Source organism: Lissotriton vulgaris, chromosome 4_1 (assembly GCF_964263255.1).
Source record: "Lissotriton vulgaris chromosome 4_1, aLisVul1.2, whole genome shotgun sequence".
In the NCBI taxonomy this organism is placed as follows: Eukaryota; Metazoa; Chordata; class Amphibia; order Caudata; family Salamandridae; genus Lissotriton; species Lissotriton vulgaris.
The window spans coordinates 1066540042-1066558503 of record NC_141691.1 but is presented as its reverse complement, the minus strand read 5'-3'; the positions used below and the strand labels follow the sequence as shown (position 1 = coordinate 1066558503).

Below are 18462 nucleotides of genomic sequence, written 5' to 3'. Positions count from 1 at the left end.
CTCTTCTCCTGGGCTGCGGGGCTCTCCATTAATCTCGGGAATCCCATGGTAGGCGGCGGCTTCCTCTTCACAGTGCAGGAGCGCGGGGTGGCCCCCGTCCGCTTCCTGTCTGGCCCACAGCACTTCCGGGTCGCGCTACTGAGGGCAGCCAATGGTAGCGCGGCCCTTAGTGGGAAGGCGGGCACAGTGCCTTCCAGGTGATCCCCAGGCCGGCAGCGGTGAAACTTGGTCAAAACACGGAGTAGGCTCCTGGTCTCTTAGGCACACGATCCCTGGCGGGGTGAGCACCCGCCGGGGGTATGAACAGCTGGCAAGGTCAAGTCGCAGGGTGGACACCTGTGCAATAAAAATCCACAATAAGCGGGGTAGGCACCCGCAATGAAGTCCATCTGCAGGAGAATCCCCACTAAAAATCCCGGCATCTCTGTGCTGCAGTTGGCAACAAAAAGCGCTTCACTGGAGGAAAACAAAGCGCTCACCAGGCGCTAAAAGTAACACGTCCAGGGGAAAGTCCTTTAGAATGCAGCAAGGGGGGGGGGGGGGCAAGGCTGGGCCCAGGGGCCAGCTCACAGGACCCTCCAGGCAGGGAGGCAGTCCCCGGTGGTGGTCATCCTGGCGCCAAGCAGCAACAGGCCACCTCCAAGTTAGGATCAGGAAGAGAAACTTTTGCAAGGGGTCACAGCCTCTTTTTATACACATTAACCCTTTGTCTGTGTATGTAGGACGGGAGGAAAACCAGTCCCAGCTGGTTTTGGAGCACCTCTCACTATTCACTGGCCAGGCTAGGGTCATCAGTCGCACCACAGGGGGTGGAGCCAGCATTCCTCCCTCACATCACTCATGCAGATCTCTCCACTCACCACCGGGGCAGGCCCATCCTGACTCCTGGAGCCAGGCTCACCAGCCAGCTCCAGCCAATCACAAGCCAGACAGCCAATTCACATAAATTACGCAGACATGCCAACTTCTAGAAGTGGCACTTCCACACTAGACACAATAACGCCGCACACATCATCGCGCAGAATTTAATCACACGAGTCCGCACATACCAAACTTGCACCTGCACTGCCCACGCATCAGGAACTACTAGGGTCACATACATTCCCCATGCATTCCTATGGGAGGGCAGGCCAACCTCACCACACTCATGCACTTTACCCTGGGACACAGTGGTAAAGTGCGCAGAAGCCAAAAATAACTAGCGCCAAGTCACATATCAAAAGCAAAAAGTTTAGGGGTAAACCTGCCAGAATGGCCAAGTCCTACAGCAAGAATTTCACTCTTATTGCCTAGTGGACTGACTTTGTAATTTGCCCTGGAGTCTGCATAAGCCAAAAGTGAGAGTAGCCCCTCTGTCTCTTATAATTGCTAAATTGTGGTTTAGTGTACTTTTTCCATTTGGCATATGTCAAGATAAATATACGCTGCAGTATCTCTCAAGATTGATGAACCAGAGTGCCATGGATTTGCATAGTTTCCAAAAATCATGATCTTTGTTGGTTTAAATCTAACTTATTGTTGAGTTTGCAGTCATTTAACTTATTTAAGGCTCTCTACAAGCCAATCTAGGTTTGGTCCAGTAATATAGGATCATAGGTGTACTGCAAAATTTAAAGATGATGGTTCTGGAAATGATCTTGCTTTGCGTCTCCAATGTACCCTATATAGAAGTTAAAAAGTACAGGGGCTAGGACGTATCCTTGTTTGAGAATTCCATTTGTTTCTATCCGCTGTGAGGCACCATATAACACTTGCCAATTTTTTTTTACTTTTGTTTTTCTTGTTTGGGATTGGAATATAATGGCACTGAGGCCCTTAATAAGGCGGCTGGAATTCCCTGTACCAACAGTTTTTCCTATAAGATGTGTCTCTCTACTTTATCTAAGCATCAGAGTAATCCCTTTTTTGTGTAATTGATTGCTGTACCAGAAATTATATTATCAGAAAATTATCAACTGTGCTGCAGCTATGTTTAAAATCGGTTTGGAAAAAGGAAATCATTTGTTTATTCTCTCTCCATGATTCTAATTCCTTAAGTAAGATCCTTACATATGCTTTACCTTCAATATCTAATAGCACAGTGTGCCAGTAGCAGGTTAGATCTGATTGGTTGCGTTTTTTGAAGCCAGGGACATAAGATTGAGCTATGTCAAGATTCTGTGACAGTAGGTAGTTGTAATGATTCTTTGTACAGAGGTGGTTAGCCAAGTTTCCCAGTAGTCTGAATTGACTTTTAGCATTGTGGCAGGTATTCCAGGAGGGCCTGGGTCCCTGCCTGATTTGCACTGCTCTAGGGCAAATTGTTTATTAATTATCCAGCCATATTCTTTATTCTCTCTGCTATGAGCAATCATGGTCTTATGATTAAACCGTTTGACAGCTCATGCTAGACCCTTTTTGTTCTCCGATGTGTAACTTATGTTGTGATATTTTAGAAAAATGTGAAGTTCCCAATCAACGGTGGTTACGCCATTTTAATTCCGAGATTGTAATAATCATCCAGTCTGTTGATGAAATTCCGAAACCTACTTTGATCTTCTGGTTCGAAATTTTACAAAAGATATGCCATTGAGTTTCAAAATACTTACTTTTGTCCTCCTATATTTTCTTCCTATATTCTGTTTGCAGCCTGTTAGTTTTCTGTCTAAAAGTTGAAACATTACCCTTTTTGCTGCATTTGAATTTTAATTTCCTAAGTTCTGCTTTTAATTATTTCAGTGCAGGCCCGAACCATCCTTTGCTCTGTGCTTGGGTTGTGGTAGTGATGTTTCAAATGAGGTTGCCAAAGGCCATCGTGAGGTGTACTCCATACATCACTTCTGGCTATAATAGCTGTTTTGCCACTTTTGTAGTGGTTTTAATATTCAGGACATCCTATGTTTTTTCTCTTTGGTTGTGTGTGGCTTGCGTTTTCCCCTATGACTGATAGGTGTTCAGTGTATGTAGTAGTCCGCTTTAGGGTGATTATCCCGGGATGATGGTCGCTGTCTGATCTTTGTGATTGAGAAGGTGCCACATTTTGAAAAGAGGTGGCGTGAGACATATGTAGTCATGTTTGGCCCATCTTGCTTGCTAGCGATGAGTGTTGTTTCCTGCCGGACTGAGTTGTCTTCATTGTATTTGAGGAACTAACTAAACATTGTGGAAACCGTTGCCTATTCATTCTTCCCAGTGAGGCTTCATTCATCAACTAATGCTGCATCATTGTGTGATATGGGGTGTTTTGAGGTGAATTTCGAATATCGCTGATTATTAGTAGTGCAATAAAATCACCTCTGACGAGTTTGTGCCCTTATTGGGAGAAAATTAATTTTCTGATTCCGCAGTCAACTCTTTGACTATCAATTTTTGTTCCTTATATTGTCTCTAATTAGGTGAACATTTATTAATAAAAGTCTGTGCTTTTTTGTTAATGTTTAAATTATGAAGAATTGAAGCGTGCAAAAGATTACATGTGAGTTTTAGTGGCGTTATTTTTTAATTTCAGAGGCTAAGCTTACCGGATAGTCTGCCATAATTAGTACTTGTGATGGCAGGCTTTTGAGAATTCCTGGTAAAAATGAAATTGGATTAGTCCTTGAATCAAAGTATCTTGGAGGCAGATCTTATGCCACTGTTTTGTGGATGTAAGCGTATCCGAATTCTGTAACAGTCTATGAAGGCCTGCGATGTTCCAAGATAGGATTGTTAGAGATTTGGAGACCAAAGGCTGTCTTTGCTTAGTAAGATCTGTATGAGTGTTAAGGGTTGTCAACTGGTATTGGCTCCTAAGACTGTCGATACGCACCTCAAATCTACCAGGTTCTCTTTGTTATGTAAGGGTCAAATGTGGCAGTGTCGACAGCTACCTTAGCATAGGGCAATCTCGACAGCCCCTTCAGAGTAATAGGATGGATGGATGACTCCTAAACATTCTTTTAAAATAGATTGGTGTATTAGGTTTAAGGGAGGAGATTGTTGTCCAACAGTCAGAATGAGAATGTTGGAATGATTTTCTTTCTTACTAACCCAGATGCCCCAATGCTTGAATTTGGCTACTCCTGCAGACAAATGACCCATCCGGCATTATCTTGAAGACTCCAGGACTGATTGAAAATGAGGCTTCGATGACCAGGAGATCGCAGCGACTCGTCCGTAACGAGGAAAAATAAATGCTGAATGATGAGACCAGCGGACCTTGGCTGGGTGAGGCCTTGATGGAAACTTGCGCCATCTTGAAAGCTGCATGAGAGGAAGCTATGGGTCCCTGAGTGGAGTCCGGGGGACACTGGTGGTTCTGCGCTCGCACTAATCCTAGTACCGACAGTGGACTGACACTGGGGGAGTCGCTAACAAGTAGGACAGCAGCGTCGTGAGGAAGTTGCGGTCTCGTGCAGCAGAATGTGCCTGCCCGGACCCAACCCACGGGGAAACTAGCCTTGCGGTGGCAAAGGGACAGCCGTCGTTTGAGTGATCCGAAGGTGAGATACTGCTGTGATCCCAGGCGGTGGATGCTGCGACGAGAGGGACCTGACTTGGCTGGCTGTCTCTGGACTGCGAGGACTGCTGCTGCCTGTAAGAGGAGACCTGGAGGATTACTCAGAGAGGTAAGCGGGTCAGCCCCCTGGGAGGATTACAAACAGACTGCCTCGATACTCCTTGCATAGGAAATCACATAGGCATAGAAGCAGTATCTGGTCTGTCGGGGTACTCGGAGATCTGGATGGGGACCAGCGGCACAGCAACATTTGGTCGCCCCTGTGTAAGACAAATTAAAATGCGAGGACTTCCACATTTTTCTTGAAGTGACACCCCTCCGGTGACGCTTGGGCCCTGGGAACTGGGCACACGGTGATTGCCTGGAGGGAGAGAATCCCTGGGACGGTAGAGAAGTCCCCATCAGACCCTCATAGGTGGGGGCAAAGGGGAGCATTCCAGAAAGCTGCTACAACAGCAGCGCCCCTTCAAGAGTAGTGGAGTCGTGATTAGTGCTCTAGAAGCATCAAAAAAATTATGGAGGACAAGCGGCACAAGCAAATAAAATTCTAAATTATGAGCAACCGCTACCCCAGGACCCTGAACCTCACAAGAGTATGCCCAGGGACAAGAATGTGGCTCAGGCGAAGACCGGAGAAGCTGCTCCCACATTACAGGATGTTCTGATGGCGATACGGACTACACAGAATGATATGCTCAACAGAATAGATTCAGTGGCAATTGAGGTCAATCTCCTCCTCACCGATCTACGCCAGGTCTCTGAGACGGTGACTACCACAGAACACAAAGTAGACCCACTCCAGGTCAAAACACTTTAGTGTTGGCGCTAAAAAAAAAAAAGTAGGACAACTTGATGACCGAGCTGAGGACTCCAAAGTAAGGTTGTGACAGAACAATCTATGCTTTGTGGGCTTTCGGAATGGGCAGAGGGCCCCTCAGCGGAGCTCTTCCTAGAGAACTGGATCATGTAGGAGTTGGCCCCTAAGAGTCTGCCTAAGTTCTTCAATGTGGAAAGGGTGCATAGAACACCACCCCTACCTCCAGGACCTTGGGCGCCCCTAGGGCTATGATTGCTTAGCTTTTCAACCATAGGGACCATGATGCTATTCTACAAGCAACGCTTAGTAGCAGTCCACTGAATTTCGAGAGGCACCCCATTGCAATATTTCCGGATTACACGCAACACGTCCAGGACTAATGGAAGTCCATATTGCCCATCCATCGACGACTCAGAGACCTCCTTTTTCCGGCCAAATTATGAGACGAACACAAAGGAGACGAAAGCAAGTAACTGGCTGCATTCCCAAGGACAATCGGATGCATGCTTGGTGCCCGCGGCTGGGACGTCAGTCGACAAATCTTTCCAGCCAGAATACAGGAAAACATCATCAGATGCTTCGGAGGCCGAAGCCAGGCAGAGGAAGCCCTGGCAGAGTCCGGGTATGCCTGGATGGGACGTTGAGGGCATTGGAAACGACTGCGAACTCGGATGAAACCGCACATGATCAAATGGTGGGTCCGAGCCTCTCGAGAGAAAAGGAAAGCTGAAGAAAGGCTGAGATGATCCACCTGAAGAGGGTAGATGAGTATGTAAATAGATGATTGTAGTATCGGATAAAAGATGCGCTCCCGAGACTAGGACACCATGTTGGGTCTATTAATTGGGGGCTTCACCTCTAAATCCAATGTGTTTGTCGGCAGGGAGCCCCTGCTCCGAGGATGGGCACAGTGTACCAAGCTTGAGGCTTTGACCTCGCAACCCGCTGGTTGCACAACCACTAGCTCAGCATTTGGCTTATTCTAGAAGGTTAAAATTATATTGGGTATGATTGTTTTATTGATTTTCAGGCTGGGGAGGGAAATGGGGCAGCAACCAGGATTCTTTGGTCTCCTAGTTTGAGAGATGTCAGGGTTGAGGGACCTGCCCAAGGGGAGGGGGATGTTGGAAGTGATTTCAATGTAGTAGTTATGATAAGGTATGACTTAAGTCTGTTATTTCTGTGTCGATTGGTACAAAGATGAATGGTAAGGGGTTTTGGGGGGGGGGGGGGGGTGTAACATAGAACGTGTTTGGGCAAGATGGTGTCCTGGGAAAGGGGACGTTGTTTGGAACCATGGCTCCCCCAACATGAAAACAGTCTCATGGAATGTTAGGGGACTGGCACAACGCAAACGCAGACGAGTGTTGGCTTATCTGAAGCGTTATGGGGTGGCCATTGCATGTCTGCAGGAGACTCACATCTGGGGAGATTTGTTGCCATGTATAAAGAAGAGATTGAGAGGACAGCTGTACACCACCTCCTATTCAGACTTTGCAAGGGGGACACTAATATTGGTAGCTCCAGGGATTTTCTTCAAACTTTTCACCACATAACAGATCCGTAGGGGGGCGTATGTTGTTCTACATGGAACACTAGATGGGTAGAAATTGAGTATTCTCAATATATATGCCCCCAATATTGGTTGTTCCTCCTTCTTCCCCAAGTTGATAGTGGTGGCTGCACTCCATTTGGGCACGGCTACCATTGTGGCAGGTGACATGAATTGTGTGGTGAATGGAACCCTAGATAGGGAAACCCCGCGCTCAAACACGAAGCCTGTGGAAGATCTCGGGGAGGGTTGCAGTTGAGGGATGTGTGGAGGGACCGCAACCCAGGCAAAATAACTTTTTCGTGTTCTACCTCTGCAACAGAGACCTACAGCAGGCTTGATTACTTCTTCCTGTTGTTAGACCTTACCTCGGAGGTGGATGGGATAACACACTTGCCTGGATATATTGCAGATCATTTCCCAGTCTCACTAAGTCTTTGGGGGAAACAGTACGTCTGGCAATACCCTCCTGGTGATTGCCTGCAGATGCTTGGCTGGACCCCTCCCCCTTTTGTCCCAGTGTACACTGAAACGTGGACATGTTACTTTGAGGAAAATTGGGGTCTGCTTCAAGTCTGTTAGTGGAATGGGAAGCCATGAAGGTTGTCCTCTGGGGAGTTTGTATCAAGACAACCTATGGAGTGCGGAAACAACTAGAATGCGATGTACAAAAGCAGAATTTGAGCAGGCTGGAGGCTCGTCTCCACACGGGTCCCATGATCATAGGGGAATGGGGAGCAGCCCCACAGACCCTATTGGAGACCTAGGGCAGGTTAGAAAAATTTACAAACAAGGCCTACCTCCAAAGACTGGCCATGGAAGGGGTCAAGACATGTGTCCTTCTGGCAAGACCTGTCAGAAAAGAATCACCCACAGTGCCCACATTGAAACTCAGTTGAGACAATGGGGAGTTTGTATACATGCAGCAGGATATCATTGAGGTCCTGGCAAAAACGTTAGCAAGAACACATGAGTGACCGGCACCCTCGACACTGGAAATGGTCCAGGACGTCTTGGAAACTCTTGTTTTGCCGAGTCTCGACCCAGAGGCAGAGGAGGCTCTTGGAGCACCTATAACTAGAGAAGAAGTCTTGGCGGCTATGAAACGCTTGAAAACAGCAAAAAGCCCTGAGACCGACAGTATTCCCGAATTACCTGGTTCATACAGACAGATTTCACTTCTAAATCTTGATCTGAAAATACCTAGGGGAATCTTAGCGCGTCTGCTTCCCCACATCATCCATACCGACCAGGCCGAGTTTATTTAAAAATGAAGCACCACCCACAACTTAAGATGCCTGGCACATGTCTAGCTTGCCTGTGCTTACTTAAGGATTACTTTGCAATGGCGATCCTGGAATAGAACAAGCTTTGGATTCAGTCGATTGGTTGTATATGTGTTTGGTCCTGCAGAGATTGGGAGTGGGTCTGGATGAATTTTCTTAGATGGGTACAGCTGTTGTACTCTGCCCTGGTCACCCAGGTATGGTCGGGGAATTGATCTCCAAACCATTTCGGTTACATCGGGTCACGCAGCAGGGGTGCCCTTGTCCCCACTTGCCTTTGCGGCTGCCATGGAGCCTTTGGCGGTCCCACTGTTTCTGTTCATATTCTCACTGGGCATGCGCCAGGACACTCTTTGAGTAGCTGTGCGTGTTATACATATTGATAACATAACACTGCAAAGCTGGTTGGCGCAGGGGGGTCCTTCTCGGGTTGACAAACCATGTAGTATCTTTATATGCGGACAACACGGCGGTATTCGCTAGAGAACTGGAGCAGTCGGTACCTGTCATTATTGATATTCTGCAGAATTTTGGGACCTTCTATGGGGTCCATATAAACCTGAGGGAATCTAAATTGATCCCCATGGGAAAAATGGCAATGAGGAGAAAGGAGGAGTTGCCCGACGTGGGTCTACCCTGCAAGACTGAAAGGGCTAGGTATTTAGGAATCAAACTAGCACACACAGCCTTATCATACTTGAACCTCAATATAGGAAGCGTCCTGGAGAGGTTACTAAGCTCTATATGTTTCTGGAGGAACCTACCTCTATCCCTAATGGGAAAGATTACAATCGCACAGATGATCATCCTCCCCAGATGTGTCTATACAATGCAAAACTAGCTGTACGTAATCCCTTGTCACTACTTTCAGATGCTGGAGGTGCTGATGGTGGACCTTCTGTGGGGACCTAAATGGAAACAGGTACGACTGCCGACAGTGCAGAAGGCGTGGGGATGAGAAGGTCTGGAAATGCCTCGCCTGCAACTATATTATATAGCATCCCGATTACAGCACGCAGTACACTGGTTGGACGATGACGAGAAGTGGGAAAAACAATTACTGCGGGATACATGAGGGGGACGACTCCTCCCAGAACTCTTGATGCATGGGTCTGGGGTTCCAGGAGATGTCTGACAGACTGTACAACATGTTGCCAGGATATGGGAAGGGGCGGTTTGCAAAGTAGTAAGATGTGCGCCCTAAGCCCAGGATATGCTGTTATGAGTAGTGAAACTATTTAGACAGATAGATTCCATGGCGGTGCGGAGATGGCGAGAGGGGTATGCATCAAGATGGGAGACCTTTACGTTAGTGGGGGAAATTGATTACAAGGGTGGAAGCAGAAGCTACCTTTGCTTTAGGGATGGGACAATCTTACAATATAGGAAAATATCAAGAGTGGCACGCAAACTCTGGCCATCATTCCCAGTGGAGCCCCCCTGCACCAATGTCTTGCAAACAATGCTAACTATGGCACAGGGCCGTCAGTTAATCTCACATCCATATACTCGCTCGGGTTGAATGACCCGGGGGGACTTCTTCCCATACAGGAAAACTGAGCCTCTAACTGCCCTGACCTGGAAGAAAATTCATGAAGGAGTTAAAGCCGCAAATACTAACGCATGTTTTAAACTTATTCAATATAACTTTATACACCAAACATATCTCACCCCGCAGATTCTGAGCCGGATCTACCAGGAACGTTCAGGCGAATGTCCTAGATGTGGAGATAAAGACAGACTTTATTCATATGGTATGGGCATGCAGGCAGCTGTCGACATATTGCGTGACAGTCCTGACTCGTTTGAGAGAGGCCACAGGGTGGGTAGTATCCCAAGAAATAAGGACGGTGTTGCTGTGGCTGGTTCAAAAAAACTAAGCTGAGTAAGAAATTAATTCCGCTGGGTCTGGTCCTTGCAAAATGATGAATTGCGATAGCTTGGCGAGGCACCTGCCTCAGATTGTAGAGGAATTGCTCAGGGGCATAGGTGAATGGGCAGCTGCTGAAGCACTCATGAAACAAGCCTGTAAGGACGACAAATTAGAGGTTGACCTTTGAGCATGGGAAAAAGTGGTCAAAAAAGAAACAAACAGGGGACAACTTATACCTGAGTCCATAGACCAATCGCAACACTGGACTCCACATATAGACCCTCTTCACGCCACTGTTCTTCCTTTTTCGTTGCGTGAGTCATGCCATTCTTCCTGGATTAGCCTTCCTGTTTTCCAGAATCCCCTCCTGTAAGCAAAATGACAAAACCAGACTAGTAAACCCAACAGTGGACAAAGAGCAAGTTTAACTGCATATCAGATAACCATATCACTGAAAGAGCATGCCTACGAAATAGTGGGTCATGGAAGGTGCTAGAGACCATTGATTATAGCTTCCAAAATTCATAACTGAAACACTGGAAACTGACATCCAAAAAGAAATCCTAAGAGAAATGTACTTACTCGTAACGGGCGGGTGATCTGTTCAGCGATCAACGGGTGGGATAATCCTTGCCTCCGAGTCCTTATTAGAATTTAAACTTTCTGTTACGATAGCTAGGACATTTTTCAATCTATGTCAGGACCGGAGGCTTCAGATTATGCTAGATTAAAGCTAACCACCAAATAGCCATGTCAATGATAGGCTTGAAATAGAATCTCCTAAAGACAGAATCTGAGGACCAATCCGCACCGTTCATTATGTCCTTTAACCTTACTCCCAGTGTAAAAGTTTTGGAGGCATTCACTCCCCTGGCAAAATGGGCTCCGAATTGTCTCAGGCTAATGCCTGCTTCCTGCATGACCCGTCACACCCATCTTGCGATTGTCTGAGATAAAACTGCCTTATGTGGTATTCTGAGAGAAATCAAAAGCTGTCTCTCCCGGAGGCTTAATTCCAGAAACATCTATTCATAGGCTTTTAAGCAGCAAACCACACACAGTTTGGGGTAGTCTGGAAATGCTGGCTATTCGATAACCCTACTATGACACTTAGGTCGACACCTGATATTAAAAGAGACGCCTGAGGGAGAAAACACTCTGCCCATGATATCCAGGGCACGGGCATTGAACACTCTTCTACAAGAGACCAGACTAAGAAGCATCGCCAATTTTGCAGATAACTCTTTTCTCAACGGGTACTCATTTGGTTGCCACGACAAGAACAAATTGAGCACTCTATTCACATCTCACAACTCTGAGTAACGTGGCTCAGGGGTAGTGACAAACGGAGCCCCCGCAAAAGGTTTCAGTCAAAATGGTGTTCACCCACAGACTTGCCCTGCACTGGCGCATGTCCTGCCGAGATAGCGTAGCGAAAGGTATTTACTTATCGGTAGGCCAAACCCTGTTGAGCCAGACTCGCTAGGAAATTCAAGATGTCGTCTAAATCAGCACCCACGCAATCACAACCTCGTCGAACACACTAACGACACCATCGTCACCAGGCAGAGTGATCTCGCTTAGTGGTGCTATCTGCCCAGGATTTAGATAAGAGGTCTTCAGCGAAGTCCGAAAGGCCAGGGATAGTCCATCTTCCCCTGTAATCCTCCACGCCATGAGCCGCAGGGCTCCGTCGAGTACCATTTGATGGGGAACCTGATCCGGATTGAGAAGGAGATCCGGAAAGTGGGGAAGTCAGATTGGAAAATTACAAGAAAGTTCCAGAAGAACTTGAAACCATACTTGTGACCTCCAAATGGGCGTGATGAGAACCACATTTACCTTCTGACATCTGATCTGGGCCGAAACCCGAAGGATCATCGAGAAGGGCAGGAACGCATAGGCTTGTTCCTGCGTCCAATTCTGCAGGAAAGCATCCATAGCGACCGCTGGCGGATCTGGCCTCCAACTGAAAAAGCAAGGAACCTGATGGTCCAGTCTGGAGGCAAAAAGATCCACTGAAAAAGGACCCCAAAGGCCCTGCACCAGAGAGAATAAACGTCTGAATGCAGTTTCCAAAGGCTGGAGTCCTTGAAATGGCGGGAATGCCAATCCGCCACCTGTTTCTCCCGTCCCAGGAGATACTCCACCGTTACTGAAATGTGATGGTCCAGGCAGAACTGACATAGGGACTTCTCTAGGCCCACCAACACTTTTGAGCGTGTTCCCCCAGATGATTGATGTACCGGACCGCCGATATATTGTCCATCTTTAGTAGGACACACAACTGAACTCGTTCCTTGGTTCAGCACCACACTGCGAAGGAGCCGGTCAGGAGCTCCAAGCCATTGATGATCAGAGTTTACTCCTGCGGAGACCAAGACCCCCCTGTGGATAACTCTCCACACCTGGTGCCCCAACCGGATCTGCTGGCGTCTTACTCTTTAACCAGATCTTGGGCCGAACCGAAAATCCCTCTCCCATTCCAGACTTCCATGTGAGAGAGCCACCAGTGAATGTTTTCCTGTGCCTCCTCTGACAGGGAAACTGGATGGGAATAAGGCAGCCTCTTTCGCAAATGCTTTGCTTTGAGGCAGTGCAAGGCCCAGTAGTGCAGCGGGCCCGGGAAGAACGCTTGGTTGGAAGCTGTCAGTAGCCCTGCCGCTCGGGCAATCAGCCGAAGGGGAACTGTCTGCTTGGTCAGTGTACACCGCAATTCGTGTTGGATCCTGGCCAACTTTCACGCTGGGTTTCTGAGGGTTGCCTCGACAGTCTATCACGAACCCCAAGAACGTGACCCGCTGCGCTGGAACCAACAGTGAATTCTTGGTATTTATCACAAACCCGAGACTTTCTTAAAGGGTGACCCCTGATGCAGCTGATCTCTGAGCAAGAGAGGATCCTGGGCCAACAGAAGCAAGTCGTCCAGGTAAACAATGAGACTTGTTACTCGAGCTCGGAGGTACTCCATGACAGGTCTGAGCACCTTCATAAAACATCGTGGAGCGGAGGACAGCCCGAAGGGAAGAGACATGAAGTGGTACACCTGTTGCCACAAGAGGAACTGAAGGAACTGTCAGGCGGAAAAATAGGGATGACCAAGTAGGCATCTTTTAAATCCATTCGGGCCATCCAATCTGCGGGCCTTTGAACATCGCTTAGGAGGTGAAGCCCCTCCATTTTGAAATGGCAATAAACAAGCCACTCGAATTCGCGGAGATTCAACACTGGTCGCTGACCCCCATCCGCTTTGTCCACCACAAACATGTTGCTCAAAAAACTTTGAGGATGCAAGATGGCGCAACATATGGTCTCTTTCTCTAAGAGTGCAGAGACCTCCGCGTCTATCAAATCCGCTTCCTGGCAGGAAAACTGGATAGGCCTGGATGGCTTTGATTGCTTGGGTTCGCCACAAACCTCTATTTGAAAAGCATGGACCGTTTGCAACACCCAAGCATCGGACGTAATTGTTCTCCATGCACTCAGAAATACTGACAACCGGACGCCCACACGTACCCGCAAATCTGATGAGACACTTACCGGTGGCAGAAGAGATGTCCCCTCCTTTGAAGCCACGACTTCTGGATCTGTGTTCGCGGGAAGGCTAGAAATTATTGAACCTGGGTTGCTAATATGTGCCATGTTCGCGGTTGCTCCTCCATTTTATGGAACTGCTATTTGATAATTGTATTTTATAAAAAAAATTTAGATGTACTCTTTTATGGCTGGCCACAGCCGAATAAAGATTTTCTGACTGACTGAACCTGGGTTGGCTTTGATACTACCCTTACCTGGAGCCTTACCCCCTGGAGTTCTGAGGGCCCTGGCCGGTCGAGCGGCCCCTGCCTCGACCGGCCCCATGGAAAACCCGGGAGGAGAACACCTTTTTAATAGAAGTGTGAGCTCGGTCAAGGGACGTAAAAGTTAACGAATTTGCCCAGCTCCTTAATAAAGAGTTCTCCGAAGAGACCGCCCAGGGCTACAGCTCCTGCTTCAGAGTCCGCTAGGTCCCCTAATTTCAGGTCAACTTTGATCAAGAAGGACCTCCTTCACTCTTGAAAGAGTGCACAATTCGCATTGCCGAGGAAAACCACGGCACACTGTGCCCAACCCGACAGGGCATCCATTGAAATAAGAGTGCCTGTGGTTTTGGCATCCTCTGCCATGTCTAGTATCATAGTGAGGGGACCCAGGGCGTTCAGTAATTTAACTTGGCACGCCCTCCAAGAACGGTCTATCCCTGTTTGGGGTCCTTGATGAACTTCGCTGAGAGAGACGCCATCCTAGGTTCTAGCTCTTCGGTCTCTGCGAGTTTCTTGTCTAGGGAGGGACGTGGACATTCCGAACGCAGACGGCTACGAGCCTCTTTCCCCATGGGAGGCCGAATTCAGCCCGCCACGTAGATTACCACCTTCGTGGAAGAGGTCCATTCTGAAGTTCTGGGATGCATAAGTAACTCAGGGTCTAGCATGTTAGAACTGCCCCCTGTCCCTTGAGACTCTGTTGCACTAGCTGCCAGGCGCCATGGCCTAGATGGGCCGGCTCGTCATCTGTGTCGCCCTGAGTGTCATCCCAATGCGACGGGCTAGCAGGAGTAGTATGGGCAGGGGAAGGGGTGGTATCTAAAGGAGTGGCCTGGGGTTGACTCTGCACCAAAAAGGCTTCCTGTAATGCTTGAAAGCACCCGGGTCCACCCCGTCCATATAGGGACCCTTGGCAGGAATAGGGTCACTCTCTTGCGCACTCTAACCATTGGTAGGGGTATTGGGGGGTGGAGAGGCCCACTTTGCACATATGCGCTCCAGTTTTTGCGTCAAATGGTCCTCCATAGGAGCATCACCTCCTCAACTGCCCGGTAGATGGATGCATCTACTGCATCGTAGAACGCCTTGTCCCAGGGTAGTTGAGTCAGGGGATCCTCCTCCCATTGCATGTTGGTCTGTTCAGACATGCTAAGCGTCTTAAGACTCTGCCACTGAAGTCAAGGGGGGCCTGATGTCAGTGGTACCTCCACAGCCGGATAGACTGCGTATTAAACGCTGGGGACCAGCAAGATTTGTAAAAGGAGAAAACCCAAAGAAAACACTAATAGAGGGAAACAAACAAACCCCCTCAGGACACACCCTGCAATTGTAAAATTATCACAGGCCTTAATCCCCTGGAAGCGTGTCCCTGCAGATCTGAATTCAACCTGCTGCTGGCAACCACGAATACACCACATGGGCGTCAATTAAGTAAATCCCTCCAACTCGGGTTAGAACCCAAGCATCAAGCCAGCGTTAAACAATACCGACCCTTGACAGGGCGTCAGACTCCAGGGGCAGCGGGACAAAGGCAGCGGGAGCGGAGTCTGGAAACCAACTGACAGGATTTCCAAACTCCTCTTTCGATGCCAGCGAGCTGGAGATTTGCTACGCGCCTTCCACAGCACCCCGTGGCGGTCAGGCCGCGTCCCGCAGCAGGGAAAACTAAGTTGCAACGTGTATGCCCAAAGGCTGACCCGCGAGCCGGTGCCGGATTGGGAAATGGAAACCGGCAAGGAGAAGGAGCACTGCACATGAAGGAAAAAGAGGGGCACAGCGTGTAGGGTCGGCGATCGGGCCGCTACGTGTGAGGAGAAAGATCATGCCTTTTTGCAGAAGTAATCAATCAAACCAACAACAAAGCTTAAAAACATTAATCGCCAATTGAACAATCCACAGGGTGTTTAGTCGCGGGTGTTTTTTGAAAGAAAACAACACCGCGACCGCGTCAAAACCACATAGCAAATCAGACAATATAAGGAAAAAAGAATTTCGCTCGTCTCATGGCCGCGAGCAGCAAAGGAAGGAAGAGCAGTGGTGTGAATAGGGTCCATATGTGGAGGCCAGTGTTGTGATTGGTCTATGGACGCAGGGAAATGTTGTCCCTTGTTTGTTTATTTTTTGACCACTTTTTCCTGAGGATGTTTGGGAAATGTGGTCTGGTTATTAAGTTTAAAATTGTTGCTTTCAAAATAAAGCACAGAAAGACTAGCATAATCTGAAGCCTCCGGTCCTGACATAGAATTTTAATTTTCGTCTTCTTTATGCCATTGCCAATGTATTTTTTATCCCATTCCAGTACATGTGCAACATTTCCCTATTGCATGTAATTCTCCTTGGTATTTTGTCTGTTCCCATCAAATGTTGTTATGTCTTTCTTTGTTACTCCATATGGGCAAGAATTACACGCCACACTTCTCCAGAGCCTTCTGTCTTGTGGAATAAATAATTTCCAGGTTTTTGGTTGTAGGAAACAGTCCTCCAGTGATTTGGTCTTTTGATTTGTGGTTGTGGATTGAGGCTCCCCAAACCCTTTCAAGTTCTTATGCCACAGGATGTTCCATATTTTTCTCATAAAGCTTTGCATGTTCCTCATTGAACTCCATGATAAAGCTACATTGTGATCCATGATAAATCTACATTGTGATCCATGATAAATATACATTGTAAGTCATAGTTGCTCCCTTTTACATTTATTTTTACCTAACTACCCACCTCGATCCTTGTATAGTAAATCTTCTCTGTCCTTCATTTTTACTTTTTGATATGCATCTCATAACACTGCTTGGGAGTATCTCCTCATGGTGAATCTTTCGATCATTGATGCTGCTTTCATTGAAAGCCACTGTCAGAGGATCAAACACTACAAGCCCTCAGCAGTTGGCCCTATTTTAACACTTGTGTGGCCACTGTTGGTGCGCACTATAGAGCTACTCGCCGTTTCCTCTCTGAAGTCTTAGTATGTAGTATATCCTCCTCCACATACAGGGTGACATCTAAAAAAGCAATGTATGTATGGCTCCAACTTCTAATAAACTTAATGTTGTAGACATTGGCGTTTTTTAGTTTAACTTCTCTATATGTGTGTGTATATTTATATGCGTTTGTTTTTAAGACTTCTCACAGAACACCTCTTAATTGCTGATCTGCAACAAAAAGTTTGGCAGTAAGACATGGAAGAGCATTCTGCATTGTTCTGTTACACCGGACAAAGATTTGCAATAAGGTGCATTGCCTTCACTGTAGATATAATTTAGCAGAAATAATTAGAGAATTGAAACTACTAGATTACAGATTAGACTTGGCCAACTCTGAAACAGACATTCCAGCCCAACTGTTAAAGCACATCTCCTCTTGACATGAAAAAATCCTCCTTCTATCTGGGGCTGAGCAAAGTGGCAAGACTGATTTGCCATAAGCAGGTCATAGGAGCCAATTTATACCACACAACTATATTGTGAAGGCAACAAGCGGGTCATTTCAGGACAGACCTTTTTAGTAGAGACCTGTGTAGTTCCATGACCCACTTGGGGCCAACTTCTAAGACGTTATGCTTTGACATCACTGCAATCCATATACGCCTTTGTTTTTAAATTTAAAAAAAAATGCTTTACCTTTCAGAAAGATACCTCTGAAGACACACCCTTAATTATTGCAGTTAATATAAACATCTACAACACCTGCTTCAATGTTTTTCTGTCCCCACTGACCCTGAAGCACACAATGTCCACCGAATAAAGGCTTATTTCTCTGCTCAAAAAGAACACCTGTAAGCAGTCAGCTGCTTGTGTGAAATATTTGAAATGTCCAAACATTCACAAACCAGTGGTGTGGAATTCCCAACGCCCAACTCCCCAGACAAATTGTTTGTGGTCAGGGACAACAAGTTTTCATTTTTATTTTGTCCTTGGAACAAGTAGGTCCAACTCCCTGCAGCACAAACCCTTTGGCTGTCAGTATACAGTACCACATTATGGATCAGTCAAGGGCATTGTCTGCAGTCAGTGATATTTGTGGCCATATGTTAGTACTATTCGAATTTGTATTTATGGTTCATTATTACAAAGCCTTATTAGGGTGAGCTCTCTAAGGAAATGTTCGGACTGCACTTCTGACAGTGGTTCCAGTGTAAGCATGTGTTAATGAGTTTCCAAAATTTAACAATATGAGGCTACATACAACTCTCCCAGAATGCTCTTTAATTAGATGCAAATATCTGCAGAAGCTTAAAAGTAAGATTGATGATCCTTTGATTTCAAAATAAAATGTTCACAAAAAAATGCAACTTGGAAAAAAAGTGTTTTGCTAAACTACTGTGAAATTGTATGTTACATTTCTTTGAGATATCATTTAAACAAATGTGTTGATGCATGCATGTATTTCCCAAAAATATACATAATGGAAAATCAGTGAAACCTGTTTCCACAAGATAATGGGAAATATGAAAATAAACAACCAGTAGCAAAGTCAATAGGTCTGATATTTGTGGTCAGCCTTTTGGTTTTGTAAATGCGACACTTGTTTTGATATTGTTTTTGTTAAACTTTGTGGGAGCTGGCAGGCCCTCACCATTATAACAAGCATTGGAAAAATGCAATAAAATGTTGGGTCTCAAAAAGCAAACATCGCAACAGTAGTTCCTGACAGTTAACAG

At 46.8% G+C, this 18462-nt stretch overlaps 1 protein-coding gene across 1 annotated transcript in view; it reads left to right on the top strand.

Annotated features, from left to right (window-relative positions):
• The window catches only part of DAP (death associated protein), a 241648-nt gene that overhangs the window by 221073 nt on the left and 2113 nt on the right, over window positions 1–18462 (top strand). The gene's annotated exons all lie outside the window — the stretch shown is intronic.